This window comes from Anguilla rostrata, unplaced genomic scaffold (assembly GCF_018555375.3).
Source record: "Anguilla rostrata isolate EN2019 unplaced genomic scaffold, ASM1855537v3 scaf1047, whole genome shotgun sequence".
NCBI classification, from domain to species: Eukaryota; Metazoa; Chordata; class Actinopteri; order Anguilliformes; family Anguillidae; genus Anguilla; species Anguilla rostrata.
The window spans coordinates 4,303-20,969 of NW_026986391.1; the positions used below are offsets into that span (position 1 = coordinate 4,303).

General features: G+C 42.5%; 1 long non-coding RNA gene across 2 annotated transcripts; it reads right to left on the minus strand.

The window, feature by feature from the left end:
* Positions 1–7,599: 7,599 nt before the first annotated feature.
* LOC135247040 (uncharacterized) lies at positions 7,600–15,061 on the minus strand. 2 transcript variants are annotated; one of them, XR_010328071.1, is made up of 6 exons: positions 14,584–15,061; positions 12,791–12,915; positions 9,361–9,440; positions 9,093–9,203; positions 8,494–8,604; positions 7,600–7,773 (listed from the first exon to the last, which is right to left on the minus strand). It is a non-coding gene; the product is annotated as an uncharacterized LOC135247040 (long non-coding RNA). The 2 variants fall into 2 exon arrangements; XR_010328070.1 differs by having other exon boundaries at positions 9,361–9,502.
* Between the last annotated feature and the right edge of the window lie 1,606 nt (positions 15,062–16,667).

Consider the following 16,667-nt stretch of genomic DNA (forward strand, 5'->3'; position numbering starts at 1 on the left):
GTTAGTCGAATCAGCTGTTTGGCGTTATAGAATTGCTTGTAATTGAGGTCACGTGCGTCGGTTAGGAACTAACTTCTTTTGTGAAGCTAATTTTATTGATTTATTGTTTTTAATTGTGTCATTAGTTTCAGGTGCATTTGCACAATAATAGGGCTTTTAGAGCGACGCATAGCGTCGCTCCGTCACATTTTATGCGCTCCCTCCCCATCCCAGTATGCTCTCTCCCCTTCCGAACCCGCTTCCAGCGTCGCGGGCCCCCACGACAGAGAAACCCATCCAACCTCCGCGACCTGCAACCAGCTACCAGCCAGAATGCCACCCTCGCTGGGGGACTCTGGAACTGCCAGTCGGCAACCCGAAAAGCCGACTTCATCTCCGCCTACGCTTCCCACCTGTCTCTCCAGTTCCTGGCCCTCACAGAGACCTGGATCAGCCCTGACAACTCTTCTACCCCAACCGCGCTATCCTCCTCATTCTCATTCTCCCACACACCCCGGCCAGCAGGCCGTGGTGGTGGCACAGGTTTACTTCTCTCCCGCTCCTGGAATTTCTCTGTTCTCCACTCTCACCTCTCTCTGTCCAGTTTTGAACACCACTCTGTACATGTGACTCACCCATCTAACCTGTTTATTTCTGTCATCTACCGCCCCCCAGGTCCCCTGGGAAATTTTCTGGAAGAGCTTGACATCCTGCTCAGCTCCTTCCCTGAGAATGGTGCCCCCCTCATCCTCCTCGGAGACTTCAATATTCACCTTGAAGCCTCCCAGTCTGCAGCCTTCCTTCCACTACTCCACTCCTTCGACCTCTCCCTCCAGCACTCTCCCCCAACCCACAAGGCTGGCAACCTCCTCGACCTCGTATTTTTGAGGAACACCACCTGCACTGGCCTAAACGTCACCCCTCTCCATACCTCTGATCATCATTTTGTTTCCTTCTCACTCCCCCTTCCCTCCCACCCACACCCCTTCTCTCCACCCAGCCCTACTGTCTCTGTCCGCCGTAACCTGTGCGCCCTTTCTCCCTCCTCTCTTGCCCCTTGTGTCACTGCCTCCCTCCCCCCTCTTGATGTCTTCTCTGCCCTTCCCTCTGACTCGGCCTCTGACACCCTGCTATCATCACTCTCCACTGCCATTAATACCCTCTGTCCTCTTGTCTCCAGGCCCACACGCCCATCTCCTCCATGCCCGTGGCTGACTGACGTTCTGCGATCTTCCAGGACTGCCCTGCGTGCAGCAGAGCGGAACTGGAAGAAGTCTAGAATGCCAACGGACCTCTCTGCCTACCAGTCCCTACTGAACTCCTTCTCCTCAGCAGTTGCCACTGCCAAGGCAACATACTACCACTCTAAAATACACAAATCTATTGCTAACCCCAGGCAACTGTTTTCAATTTTCTCCTCTCTCCTCAGTAAACCCTCACCTCCAACTCAGACCTCCCTTACTGCTGAAGACTTCGCAGCCTTCTTCGAAGCAAAGGTCACACTCATCCGCAGCTCCCTTGACCCTCCCGACTCCCCACCCTTCCCTCCCCCCATCCCCTCTATGACCCTCCCCACATTCTCCACCTTCTCCCCACTCTCTCTCCCTGATGTCTCCCAACTCTTGCTCTCCCACCGTCCCACCACCTGTGCCCTTGATCCCCTCCCCTCTACCCTCCTCCAGCTGATCTCACCAGAGATCATCCCCTTCATCGCCCACCTGATTAACTCCTCCCTGACTTCTGGCACCTTCCCGTCATCTTTCAAAGAGCCCACATCACCCCCATTCTGAAGAAACCAACACTGGACCCCTGCCTCACCCAGAACTACAGACCGGTATCCCTTCTTCCATTCCTATCTAAAACTCTCGAACGTGCTGCGTCTAACCAACTTTCCTCTTTTCTTTCTAAGCATAACCTCCAAGACCCTCAGCAGTCTGGTTTCAGACCCGGTCACTCGACGGAGACTGCCCTGCTCTCCGTCACTGAGTCTCTCCACGCAGCACACGCAGCATCCCGTTCATCTGTCCTAATTCTTCTTGACCTCTCAGCTGCCTTCGACACCGTTGACCATCCTACACTTCTGTCTTCCCTGACAGAATTGGGAATTTGCGGACCAGCCCTCAACTGGATTGCGTCCTATCTCTCCGGCCGCTCCTTCCAGGTTGCCTGGGCCGGTGCAGTATCAGCTCCTCGTCCCCTCACAACTGGGGTCCCTCAGGGCTCTGTCCTTGGTCCCCTCCTCTTTTCTCTGTATACTAGGTCCCTTGGCCCTGTTATTGCCGCCCATGGCATGTCATATCATCTCTATGCAGATGATATTCAACTTTTCTACTCTTTCTCTCCCACAGACACTCAGGTCTCCGATCGCATATCCGCCTGCCTGAGTGACATCCAGAGCTGGATGACCAAACACCAGCTCAAGCTCAACACAAGCAAAACGGAACTTCTCCATATTCCTTCTCTTACCTCTCCCACTTCTCATCTGCCCATTTCTTTAGGAGACACTCCCCTACACCCTTCGCAGAGTGCCCGAAATCTTGGAGTTGTGCTGGACAACAGGCTGTCACTCTCTGAGAATATCGCGGCAACCACCCGGTCGTGCAGGTTCATCCTGTACAATATCCGCAGAATAAGACCACTCCTCACCAATTATTCCACACAGCTCCTGGTCCAGGCCATGATACTGTCACGTCTGGACTACTGCAACTCCCTCCTGGCTGGCCTCCCAGCATCAGCCACCAGACCCCTTCAGCTCATCCAGAATGCAGCAGCACGTCTGGTTTACAACCTCCCTCGTGACTCCCACGTCACTCCCCTCCTCATCTCCCTCCACTGGCTACCAGTGCAAGCTCGCATCCGGTTTAAGACACTGGTGCTTGCTTTCCAAGCAGTCAAGGGGTCAGCTCCTGGTTATCTGCAGAAGATGATCAGACCCTACAAGCCGGCCAGATCGCTCCGATCGGCTACTACAGGGCGGCTGATTCCTCCCCCAACACGAGCAGCAACAAGGTCTCGACTCTTTGCAGTTCTGGCCCCACGATGGTGGAACGATCTTCCAGTGGAGGTCAGAACAGCAGAGTGTCTGAGCACCTTCAAACGGAAACTCAAGACGCACCTCTTCTCTGTGTACCTCTCTCCTCTTCCCTAAACCCCCTCCCATAAGTATTAAAAAAAAAAAAAAAAAAAAAAAAAAAAAAATTTTTGGTTCAGACTATCTTGTTTCTCCTGAATGTATGCTATCATAGTAAAGGCTTTTTATCTGCATTTTGTTCAATGGACTTAAGTGGACTTGATCCTGAGTTTGGTTACACTGTTGTAAGTCGCTCTGGATAAGAGCGTCAGCTAAATGCCTATAATGTAATGTAATGTACTTCGCCCGTTGCTTTCCGCACAGATTGATTTTAAGAATAGCTATTTTAAATTCGGTCTTTTCAACGTACGGTCGTTGAACAACAAAGCACCGCTGCTAAATGATTACATCACCGATCAAAAAGTTGACATAATGTGTTTAACTGAGACATGGCAGAAACCTGAAGAATTTATTCATTTAAATGAGGCGAAAACCCCGCTCCTCTGGCCGTGGAGGAGGAGTAGGTTGTTTTACACCGCGGTAATATCAAAATGAATGCTGTTGCCATACCAAGTCCCTCGTCGTTTGAATGTCTTGTCGTAAAAATAATCCGGTCCTCAACCTCCCTACATTGCTGTAATCTATCCAAAACCTTAAACTGTATTTCTCTCTGAGTTCTCATCATTACTGACCGCTGTCTGTGCCATGTCATCAAATGTATGAGTGCTGGGTGATTTTAACATTCATGTTGATTCCGCTGAATGTAATTTTGCTAGACTTCTTATCCCTACTCGACTGTTTTGACATTAAACAACATGTCAATTTCCCCACGCATAACAAGGGACATATACTAGATCTGGTATGTTCCTGTGGTGTAACTCCCTCTAATCTCACTGGCAGTGATCTTCCCATTTCTGATCACAAAATGATGTTGTTTGAAATGTACATACCTCAGTCCCTGAACAACACCAAACGTATTATTGCCTTCAGAAATGTAAAAAACATCAACCCTGACTTAATGATGGAACTTTTAAATGAATGTCCTGTTCCCGACCCCGTCTCCACCCCTACTGATGAGCTAGTCTCTCATTATAATGATCTCCTCTCCACACAATCACTTGCCCCTCTTAAACATCGCACTGTTTCCTTCACTCGCACTGCACCCTGGTACACACCTGAATTACGACTGATGAAGTCCCATGGCCGTCGCTTAGAACGTCTGACAAAGAGAACTGGTCTAGTTGTTCATGTTTACGGCCTATTCTGAACATCTAACAAATTACAAAAATGCCCTCTCAGCTGCCAGATCTTCTTACTATGCCAACGTCATTCACATAAGTAATGGCAATTCAAAAGTTCTCTTCTCTACTGTTAACAAATTGTTGCAGCCCCCTGACAATTTTCCACTCTGCATTTCCACTGATCTTTGCAATAAATTCCTTAGCTTCTTTCATACTAAAGTTGATGCAATCCACCAACAGCTCCTCCTTACTAGCACCGAACATGATGTCCTCTCTTCCACTTTGGAGCTAGTTCAGACAGGTTATCTCACTCAGTTCCTCCCAGTCAATGATTCCACTCTATCTGAAGTCATTTCAAAATGCAGGTCAACCACATGTCAACTAGACCCAATGCCCACCTCACTAGTCAAATCTTGCCTCCCTGCCCTCCTTCCCCTGTTGCTGGCTATTATCAACTCCTCTCTCACCTCTGGCACTGTACCTAGTAGCCTGAAGGTGGCAGCAGTCACACCTATTCATAAAAAAACAGGAACTGACCCTGAAAACCTTCACAATTTCAGACCCATTTCAAATTTGCCCTTTTTAGCCAAAACACTGGAGCGAATAGTTGCCATTCAGCTTCAGGATCATATTTCCACCAATCAGTTACTTGAACCTTTTCAATCTGGTTTTTGCACAAAACATAGCACAGAGACTGCCTGGGTGAAAGTTATCAATGATCTTCTCCATGCAGCTGACAACAACCTCTTAAACATCTTAGTGCTACTGGATTTGAGTGCTGCTTTTGACACAGTCTGTCACAAAATTTTGCTTGAACGCTTGGCTAATCTTGGTATCACCCATCTTGCACTTTCCTGGCTAAACTCATACCTCTCTGATAGGCAGCAATACATATCCATAAAGAATCACAGATCTGACTTTGCTTCTGTCACTAAGGGTGTTCCACAGGGTTCGGTGCTGGGTCCTCTCCTCTTCATTATTTATCTGCAACCACTGGGTCAGATCATGCGTCGTCATGGTGTTAGTTTCCACTGCTACGCTGATGACACATAGCTTTATATAAGTTCCAAACCCTCCTCTGCACTTCCTCCCCCATCTCTCATCAACTGTTCTTGTATGTTTATTCATTGTTTTGCCTCTTTGTAATGTGTGGGGGGGGGGGGGGTGGGGGGGGGGGGGGCGGGGTGGCTGGGTGGGTATGCTCTAGGGGGACATCTGGAATATATTGTAAAATATATAACTATTAATAAAGATGTTCTCTGAAGGGGGGGGTGGTAGTGGGCCAAAAAAAAAAAAAAAAAAACATTTCTGACAGTTAACCCTTCAACTGTGGCACTCAGTAGCAAACTAGAACAGTGACTTGCGACAAATTTCTGCTGCTCTTATTTTAACGGGAAAGGAGGAAAATACATTTTAGAGACAAGCTGTAATTAGGTATATGTTTCTTACCCGTAACATTTTTGTGTGTATCTGAGTGAAATGTACGTGTACGGTTATTCAACAAACTTTGTGGTCAGACTAGCCTAGTCAAATAGTTTTCAGTCTAACGTCATCCATGTTAGTTATACTTAGGATATAGGGGAGAGTCGGTATAAATGTAACAGATCATTAATGTAACACAGTCAATAACTTTTAGTACACTGCTGATACAGTCACTATTTGAAGATTGTATACGTGCAATTCAGCCCTATACCAAATGATTTATAGAAACGAAACTGGTCACATGCATTGATTTATAAGCACACACCAGATTGGTCTGTATAGTAGGCTATTTGCTTTTTCTTTTTAGCTTTGTGTTTTTAATGCATAAATAGGCTATGGACAAATTAATCAAACTTTTAACTTATTTCATGTAAGTAACCTAATCTTGGTCAAAATGGAATGGTCTGTTGTTGTTGTTGTTGTTGAAGATAAATGCATCCCTTTGCAATGCAGTAAAACAATGAACGTAATTTAATTCACAGGTGAGTACATTGTCTTACAACAGTAGGCTACATGGAAGTTTGATATAGGCTACAGTAATTTATGGTAATGGTAATAAAAAACCAGCATAAATTATCTGACATGATTAATTTATGAACAAATGAAATGGGAGAATCCTGACATGCCAGAGCTGTTTGAAGCAAAAATTCACAATAAATATTTGGCAAATTTTTAACTGGCAGTAGAACTAGTAATACTGCAAACCGATTGCTCAGACCGACATACTTCTGTATTTATTTAATTAATGTGACAAGAGCAGATTGTGTTTCGCTGTTGATGTGTCCTTTAGAAAAGAAAAGAATTAACCAGAGACAAACTTGATATTGTCAATTTTTCAAAGGCGGAGAATATCCGTATCTACTCTTCTATGAGGCAATAGTTATTTGTTCACTGAGCAAGGCAGGCTAATAACGCATAGCTAATGACTAACGTGAATGCAATGCAACTAAGCGCTGAATGTTTAATACAGAGATTAATAATTAGAAACAGCCCCCGTGGGTCACTGATCAAGTGACTCCACTGACATAGCTGACTCAGTGAGGTGTATTTCTTGTGGTAGGCCAGTTGAACAGACAGCATTTTATCATCAAACTCAATATGAATGGTTTGAGCCAGGTAGCCTAACTATAACAACTATGCTTGCGTATTTGCTAGTTTATCAGCTAATAACATATATGTAGCCAGGCTCAGAAATTAATTCCTAATAGTACGTGTAGACCTCCCTAAAATGGTACAATCCCTTGTCCGCTGATGTCATGCGTGTGCAATGCATTATTTGTACAGCACGGTCACGCAGAAAAGGAAATTAACACTGAGGATTGCATCGTGCTGGAAAGGTGTGCAACATCAACCCGAATTAAGGTAAATTGGGATGGCAGGTATGCCATTCAGCCAAGTTATGCCTTGGTGGGACATGCCTCAAACAGTTGAGGCCAAAAGTTTACATACATCTTGGCACTTTTTCACAACTCCACACATTTCATGTTACCATTCATTTTATGTGTTAAGTCATTTAGGGTATCTATTTTATTTCCATAAGACGTCATTTCAAAATAATAACTAAGAGACAGCTCTAACTCACAGCACATGGAGACAGAGCTTCCAGTTAAACTCATCCTCTTAATGCAGCTCAAACTCACAGCACATGGAGACAGAGCTTCCAGTTAAACTCATCCTCTTTCTGCAGCTCTAACTCACAACACATGGAGACAGAGCTTCCAGTTAAACTCATCCTCTTACTGCAGCTCTAACTCACAGAATACAGGAACATGACATAATACACCTCACCTACACCTGAATGGGTCACAATACACCCACCTACTTCTGAAACCTGTCAGAAACATTGAAGTATTATTACACAAGAATGTCTATTTGAACCTGTTTTATTACCTTTGATCATCTGTGAACTCTCCTCTGAACTTGATTGGATGTTCCATTGAACGATCACTCTTCATAGACAGACAGCTGGGTACTGGTGACCCTGCTCTTTCTACCTGGACCCTGTGAACAAAGCATGGAGACAGAGCTTCCAGTAAAACTCATCCTCTTACTGCAGCTCTAACTCACAGCACATGGAGACAGTGCTTCCAGTTAAAATCATCCTCTTACTGCAGCTCTAACTCACAGCACATGGAGACAGAGCTTCCAGTTAAACTCATCCTCTTCCTGCTGCTCTAACTCACAGCACATGGAGACAGAGCTTCCAGTTAAACTCATCCTCTTACTGCAGCTCTAACTCACAGCACCTGAAGAAAGCTTCTAGTTAAACTCATCCTCTTACTGTAGCTCTAACTTACAGCACATGGAGACAGAGCTTCCAGTTAAACTCATCCTCTTCCTGCTGCTCTAACTCACAGCACATGGAGACAGAGATTCCAGTTAAACTCATCCTCTGACTGCAGCTCTAACTCACAGCACATGGAGACAGAGCTTCCAGTTAAACTCATCCTCTTACTGTAGCTCTAACTCACAACACATGGAGACAGAGCTTCCAGTTCAACTCATCCTCTTACTGCAGCTATAACTCACAGCAGATGGAGACAGAGCTTCCAGTTAAACTCATCCTCTTACTGCAGCTCTAAATCACAGAATACAGGAACATGACATAATACACCTCACCTACACCTGAATGGGTCACAATACACCCACCTACTTCTGAAACCTGTCAGAAACATTGAAGTATTATTACATAGGATTGTCTATTTGAACCTGTTTTATTACCTTTGATCATCTGTGAACTCTCCTCTGAACTTGATTGGATGTTCCATTGAACGATCACTCTTCATAGACAGACAGCTGGGTACTAGTGACCCTGCTCTTTCTACCTGGACCCTGTGAACAAAGCATGGAGACAGAGCTTCCAGTTAAACTCATCCTCTTACTGCAGCTCTAACTCACAGCACATGGAGACAGAGCTTCCAGTTAAACTCATCCTCTTCCTGCAGCTCTAACTCACAGCACATGGAGACAGAGCTTCCAGTTAAACTCATCCTCTTTCTGCAGCTCTAACTCACAGCACATGGAGACAGAGCTTCCAGTTAAACTCATCCTCTTACTGTAGCTCTAACTCACAACACATGGAGACAGAGCTTCCAGTTAAACTCATCCTCTTTCTGCAGCTCTAACTCACAGCACTTGAAGAAAGCTTCTAGTTAAACTCGTCCTCTTATTGCAGCTCTAAATCACAGAATACAGGAACATGACATAATACACCTCACCTACACCTGAATGGGTCACAATACACCCACCTACTTCTGAAACCTGTCAGAAACATTGAAGTATTATTTCACAGGAATGTCTATTTGAACCTGTTTTATTACCTTTGATCATCTGTGAACTCTCCTCTGAACTTGATTGGATGTTCCATTGAACAATCACTCTTCATAGACAGACAGCTGGGTACTGGTGACCCTGCTCTTTCTACCTGGACCCTGTGAACAAAGCATGGAGACAGAGCTTCCAGTTCAACTCATCCTTTGACTGCAGCTCTAACTCACAGCACATGGAGACAGAGCTTCCAGTTAAACTCATCCTCTTCCTGCAGCTCTAACTTATATCACATTAAATATCTGATTCATGCATTTATACCTCTTCCTCTCAGTGCTGAGGGTTCCTCCTTTGGTCTCTGCTCCTCTGAGAGACTCATTTTAGAAAACAGCACCCCCTATCTAAGGAGACAGGAACACACCAGACCAGACTGGACCACAAGTGGCTTCCAACCCAGATTAGCCTGTAAACACACAACATGAGTGTGGCAAACACGCCTGCCACAGGCCACCGAAGTGGCTTTCCTAGGGGCCCTCCAGCACAGAGACACAGGGAGAAGATGTTCAAATAGTCCACATTTATTTACAAGGGTTTGGCAAGATGGTACAGCCAAATGAGCAGATGTAAAACACTGTCATGACAGAGAGGCTCCCTTGTGTGGGTGGGGATGGCAGATTTAACCTGTGCGCAGTGATTACCTCACTACGCACAGGTGCAGCCATTCCTATTCCTGGGTCCAATTAGCCTGGCCAATTATCTAATTCTTAACCAATTATCCAATTGGCCAGGTCTAATTAGCTTGACCCAGGGCAGGTGTGGCTGCTTAAACCAGCCATTCCCACACCACAATGAGAACATACTGAACACTCACATGAACACACAGAGACACACAATATAGCGTAGTTTTGACTGGAAGCAATGCAGAATTTAAATGGGCCCTGAAAATGTACTATACAGACATCTCAAAAGGAGTGGTGTTACCCTTGATACTGAAGCTCAGGAGCGTGTCCAGAAAAACACCACAGCACACTAGAAACAGTGCGCCGAGGCTTGATTAGTTTCTGCCATAAACACGTGATCAATGACGTCCGAAGCTTCATTCGGTACACACAACCATGTGACCGCTTTGGTAACTGACTCAAAGGAAGCAAAGCTTTGGCGCAGGTTTCATGGGGAGAGCAAACAGTTCGTGTCAGTCGTGAGCTAGTGAGTCACAGTGACTGCTTTAAGAATCCGAGACATTGTGTAGAGATGGAACCAGCCAGGAACATAGAGCAGTCTGCATTTTTGGAGCATTTTAAAATGATATCAGCAACTAAGCTTTGTCCTCCTGAGACCCAGGCGAAAATAGGTTAAAAATGACATTTTTCTATATTTTTTGTGTTATAATATATATAGCAATACAAATGTATAAAAATGCAAATATAAAAAAATAAAAACAATCAGTTAGGAATAATTCTAAGTGGGGTTTTACTTAATATTACTAAAATTAAAATGAAAAAAAAAAACTAATTTTAACTGGAAATAATTGGAAAGACCACCAGGTCCAAGAACATGTAATCTCACATCCAAATTTATGACATTTAAAGACCATCATGTATTATAGACACAGAGACAATTAAGCTATCATGAAGGCTTGAAGATATAACTAGAAATGTTACATCCTCCACAGAGGACATTCATGAATGTCTTTGTCCCAGAAGGATGAGAGAAAATAATTATATGAATACATACAACAATAACCCTTTATTTCAATGACCTGTTCAATGTTGCATAAGCACCTCCTCTCCCCATTTAATAGTTATTACTCCGAAGTTTCAAGGTGGACACGATGCTGATGACTATCTTGTATAAGTCTTTTATTGAATCTCTTTTAACCTTTAATATGATCTGCTGGTTTGGTAACCTAAATCTTAAGTGCAAGAGTCGACTGGCCAACATTGAAAAATTAGCTGGCAGGATCATCTGATACAGCTGACCCCTCCCAGTTGTATCAGATAGGATCTATAAGGAAGGCCCAGTCCATTCTGAGGGATTCCCAGCATCCCCTGTTCAATCAGTTTGTATTACTTCTCTCAGAGCGCAGATATACACCGATCAACCACAACATTAAAACCACCTACCTAATATTGTGTAGGTCCCCCTCGTGCCACAATATTAGGCAGGTGGTTTTAATGTTGGGCTGATCGGTGTAGGCTCCCTATTTTAAAATAGGATCCCTATGTTAAAAACAAACAAGATTAAACACTCTTTTATCCCAGGTGTCACTGACTTTCTTAATAAGTTAGTGATACGTTTTGCAATGATTTTAATGTTTATCTGTTGTCATAAATATAGTTATTGCTATTTATTATATACTATGCTGCAGTACAAACTGCCCCATGGGGACAATAAAGTCTCTAACTAACTGTGATGTTCTGTGTAAGGACCCACACGCAGACCAGGGAAATCCAAAAAACGTTTGGATTCAGTCCGAGGTTCGAAGCCAGGTAATCAGAGAGAGGACGGTGCCGAATCGAGTTTCCAAAAGAATAGTGAAAAAACAGGCAAAAAATCAAAAACCAGGAGATCAGAATGGCGAAGGTACAAAGGGACAGGCAAAAGAGAAGTCAAGGCAAAGCAAAGGTCAAACCAGAAGCAAACAAAACCAAAAGGAGCAGGCAAACTAGAAGTCGTACAAAGGGGTGTCGCAGGAATCTCGATAGACAAAGGCTTACTAACAATCAGCACAATGAATTCAATCAACGTTCTGACGCTAAACTGGTGGAAAAGACTGACATTTATACACTGGGGAAGGTAACAATCAAGGAGGGGTTAAGTGAGTGAGGGAGGAGTAACAAACAACATCCAGGTGAAGAACATTAGGATAACTAATAAAATGGCAGGGGACTGACAAAACGCGGACTGGAATCACATAGACAACAATGATAATAGACGGCCTGGGTGAAGCAGGTAAAACACGTGCAGAGAGAGAGAGGTGCAGTCAGAGAAAGAGACAGGTGCAGGCAATTGCAGAACTCAGCGTTAGAGCAGGCTAGAAAGAAAAGGGGCGGAGCTACAGCGCAGCATGGAAAAGGGGAGACTGGTTAATGTATTAGTATAGTGATCTAAACTATCAAAAACCCCAAACTAGTGTGTGTTAGTCCATTAGTAATATTCACATGTTAGTATATTAGTGAGGTTAGTACTTTACAATCTATAAATTAGTAGGGATTAGTAGAAATTAGTAAAACTAGAAATAAGCAGGAAGTAAGTAAAGTGAGACTGGAAAGAAGGGGGGAAACCACGAAAACCCGGAACCACCCGAATAGTGAAATCACACAAGTACAGGGGAGTGAAGCAGCTCAGGGAACACAGACACAGAGACAGTACTGGGGAGACAAGTGACCGGGAATACAGACTACAACACTAACACCAAACCTATATCCTATATCCTATATCCTTTGTGTTATATACCGGCACATTTATTTGGAATACCCCCTCATTAATGCAAATAGGCTACTCCAAACCGCCCATTATGTGGCTGTAACTCAATATAGACATTACATTACATTACAGGCATTTAGCAAACTCTCCTATCCAGAGTGACTTACACAACTTCTTTATTGTCACATATTTTTTTACATTACATCCATACAGCTGGATATATACTGAAGTAATGCAGGTTAGGTACCTTGCTCAAGGGTACTACGGCAGTGTCCTACCTGGGACTCTAACCTGTGATTTATAGGCTAAAAGGCCAGCTCCTTACCTATAAGAATGGGCAAAATGTGTGATCTAAGCGACTTTGACTGTGCCAGATGGATGGTGCCAGGTGTGGTGGTTCCAGCATCACAGAAACAGCTGCCCTCCTGGGATTTTCATGCAGCACAGTCTCTAGAGTTTACAGAGAATGGTGTGATAAACAAAAAACACATTGTTAATGAGAGATCAGAGGAGAATGGGCAGACTAGTTCAAGCTAACAGAAAAGCCACAAATGAAATAACAGCTATGCTTGGCCAAAGAGCGCTAATGTCATCTCTCAGGACCACAGTAGATGAGACAAAGGAGACAATTTAGATTCTTGAAACTGTTGATTACTCACAGTAAAACCATTTTTCCTGAAGCCATTCCAAATAGCCTTTTGGCATGGAGGTAGCATCTAATTTTGGAGCATCTAATGTAGCAATTAGAAACTTGGTGACCCCCGATCCAACCAAGTTCTGTAATTCTCCAACTGTGGCCACTGGATATTTATTTGCTCCCTGAACCATCTACCTCACTGTGCATTGGCTAAGATCACTAGCGCCATCTACTGGGCAGGTTTAACACTACTCCAGGGGTTTTGAAATTATTCATATTTGGTCTCACAGTAGTAAGTCGTATATTTCTTTGTTTCGTTTTTGATCCATTTCCTTATTTTTGAAGGTCAACAACCATTTTTTTTCTTCATTTGTTAGTTTGTTGCTTTTGATGAAAAATTGATTTTGTAAGCGAACTGCCTCAGTTTTATATACCAGTGAAGCAGCAAGCCATGGAAGAGGACAACACAGTTCCTTAGGCCTGAGATCAGCTTAATGTCTTATATACATGCTGGTGTAAAGTTCACTCTGTTAGATTTTATTTTTAACAATATTTAAGGGTGCGAATAATTGTGACCCCTATAAAGTCAGTATCTGAGATGCATGTATTTTGCTTGTAGGCGTATACGATATGCTAGTGACAATTTATAGCCGACTGATATCCCTGTTATTGCGTTTCATGTAAAATTTTAAAACATATGGCAACGTTAACTACCCATGCTTCCAGTCACTGTTTCGACCGCACATTTACCCATAAACCATTCCCCTTACATACACGAACATGCTTGTGAGAATCCTGGAAGCCTCGCAGATGATACAAACAATACCAAAAACATAATGTGCAGCCCTAATAGCGCAAACAAAACACAAAAACAAAAAGAAAACGCAAAAACAAAACTTTCAGCCCGAGTGCAAGAGCAACATAACAAAAACAAAGAGCAGCCCTGAAGTGCAAAACACAAAATACAAAAAACAAAAAAGAGCAGCCCTGAGGTGCAGATCAAACATACAAAAATTTGCAACCTAGTAGCATGACATCGGCTACATTTGTTGACTTCATGTTGCACTAGTTTTTGTTTTTGTATGTTTGTGTTCTGCACCTCAGGGCTGCTCCTTTTTGTTTTTGCATTTTCTTATTGTATTTGTGTTTTGCACCTCAGAGCTGCTCCTTTTTGGCCTGACGACATGACTTCCGTCATATCCAAATAGGTAAAATTATCATGACATACCAAATAAATGCTAAAATAAACGTTAAACTTTTTAAAAGTCATTTTAAAGGGTATTTTTTGTTTTTGGTCCCAAATGGGGAATTTGAAAAAAACATATTACTCCTCGTCTACTCCTCGGGCGCCATTTCATTACCTGTCTTGTTTCACTAAATTAAGCGTTATTGCGATCATAGTTGCAGATTCCTATTCCTCTAAACACCCCTTCTCATCTAGCTTCTATTCTCCCCAACCCACTCCAAAACAGACTACTTACTCCGTTCTTTTATCCAGTTTTATTCCTTTTTTTTTTTACTGCATCCTCCTTGTCCTCCGTCTTCAAAATGACGTTTGAGTTTGAAACAGTTTCACTTTCTCTTTTGACCCTTTTTTTTTACTAGTTCAAGTAAGTCTTTTTATTTTCATTGGTTGCATTCATTTATTGTAGTGAATTAGTTACCCAGAAAAGACAGACATTCCTTGTATGTAGACATTTGCCTAATTTTAACGTGTACATGTACTAACCCTATTGAACAATTCTACAATTCCGTTGGGACTTAAATTGTTCCAATATATTGGTACCATCTGTAGGCTAAACCCGCAAATAAGCCTGTTCGAGTGTAGCGAACATCCGCGTCACTTTTTTGAAGATGCACAATATGACGATGGACAGAAAATAAAAAATAATAAAAATAAACCATCTGTCTCCCTCAGTGTCCCTGACACAACCACTGACGCATTCATTTCCTCGTGACCAGTTATATCCGTATATGTGCATATGTTTGTGGCGAGTAGTTTCTGTTATCACGAGGCTATTTGTTATCTTCATTCTTAACAGTCTATTTCTGTCTGTAAATTTAGGTGTAAGGTTTGTTATTATGTACGTTTTGATATGTGAATCTCCAATTGTTGACTGTTAGTTTTCTTTTTAAGTCAATTTGTAAGGTTACTTGTCATTTGTTGTTTGTATGTTTTTCATCATATCTGTGTCTGTCATTAAAAAATAGGATAAAAACAGGAGCTGATTTTCCATGGAGCTTGCACTTTCCACATTCAAAAAGGGGTTGTGGGGGTTTCATGTCCTCTCTGCATGGAGCTAGCATGTTCCCATATCCGTGCTGGTTTCCTCTGGGTACTCTGGTTTCCTCCCACACCAAAGACATGTATGTCAGTTTCAGTAAACTCCTGCCATTGCCCTTGGCCAATGTCACTGCACTGTGGCTGCCCACTTAAACTAGTTAGAATGAGTTAAATGCGGAGGATTAATTATTCTTTCTCTTCGACTCACTAACATGTCCTTGCATTGATGCCTGGCAGATTTTATAGAACTTTCTGAGCTGTGTCTAGAAGTTTTATATAACAGGTCATTGCCAGAATTAAAAGATGAAATTTTGATTCAGTGCAAACAGCTGCAGTTTATTTGTAATAACATGTTTACTCAATGGATAATCAACTGAGTTGATTAGCACTCCTGCACTTTATATGTTTAATATTTAAATATTTAATACTCCAATTCTCACTGTCCATATCCCCCATCTGTACAGGCTGGTACTGCTGCTAATATTTAATATTATGTTTAATATTATGTATATTTTAGATATTTTTTGATATTTTTGCTCTGCTTCTACGTAGTTGCTGCCTGCCATGTCATAAGAATTTCTTTGCTCAGAATGACCTTGTGTTATACTGTGCACTTGACAAATAAAAACACTTTGACACTTTGACTTTGACTTTGAGTTTCCAACTTGATAAATACATCAACATAATTATGAACAATGATTAGTCAAAAAAGGCCTTTAAAATATGGCCAGTTATAATTAAATATAATGACCAAGCACAAAATCTCATCAGCTGACATGGTATCAGTGAGCTGTAACCAAAATAATTTATATTTGGCCTGTAACTGCATGATTGTACATAGTGTATCTGTGGCTATTATTTGATGTTACATTGGACAGAGTTACACTTATGAAATCAGATCTCATGATCAGATTCAATGAGAAATAATAGTAGGAGAAGCCATTTATGATTCAGTGGCTCTTAAATCTTTGTGACAAGGGAGGGGGTGTATTTATAGACCATTTTATTTGTCTAAGATTTCTTGTACCTGAATCTGATCACAGAAATCTGATTTCAATAAGTATATTGTGGTCATTGTGACCATATACTCCTAATAAAGAAAGAATTACACAATTCTGTCTGCAGACATTAAAAAGCCAACACTGAATCTATAATTGAAGGCAGCATAAAGGGTCCCTTCAGAATAAGAAACATCAGTGTCTATGTCCTTGCTCACTAGTGAAAACATGCAACCATTTATGATGTCTGCAATAATGACAATTTTATTGAACTCTTAGTGCA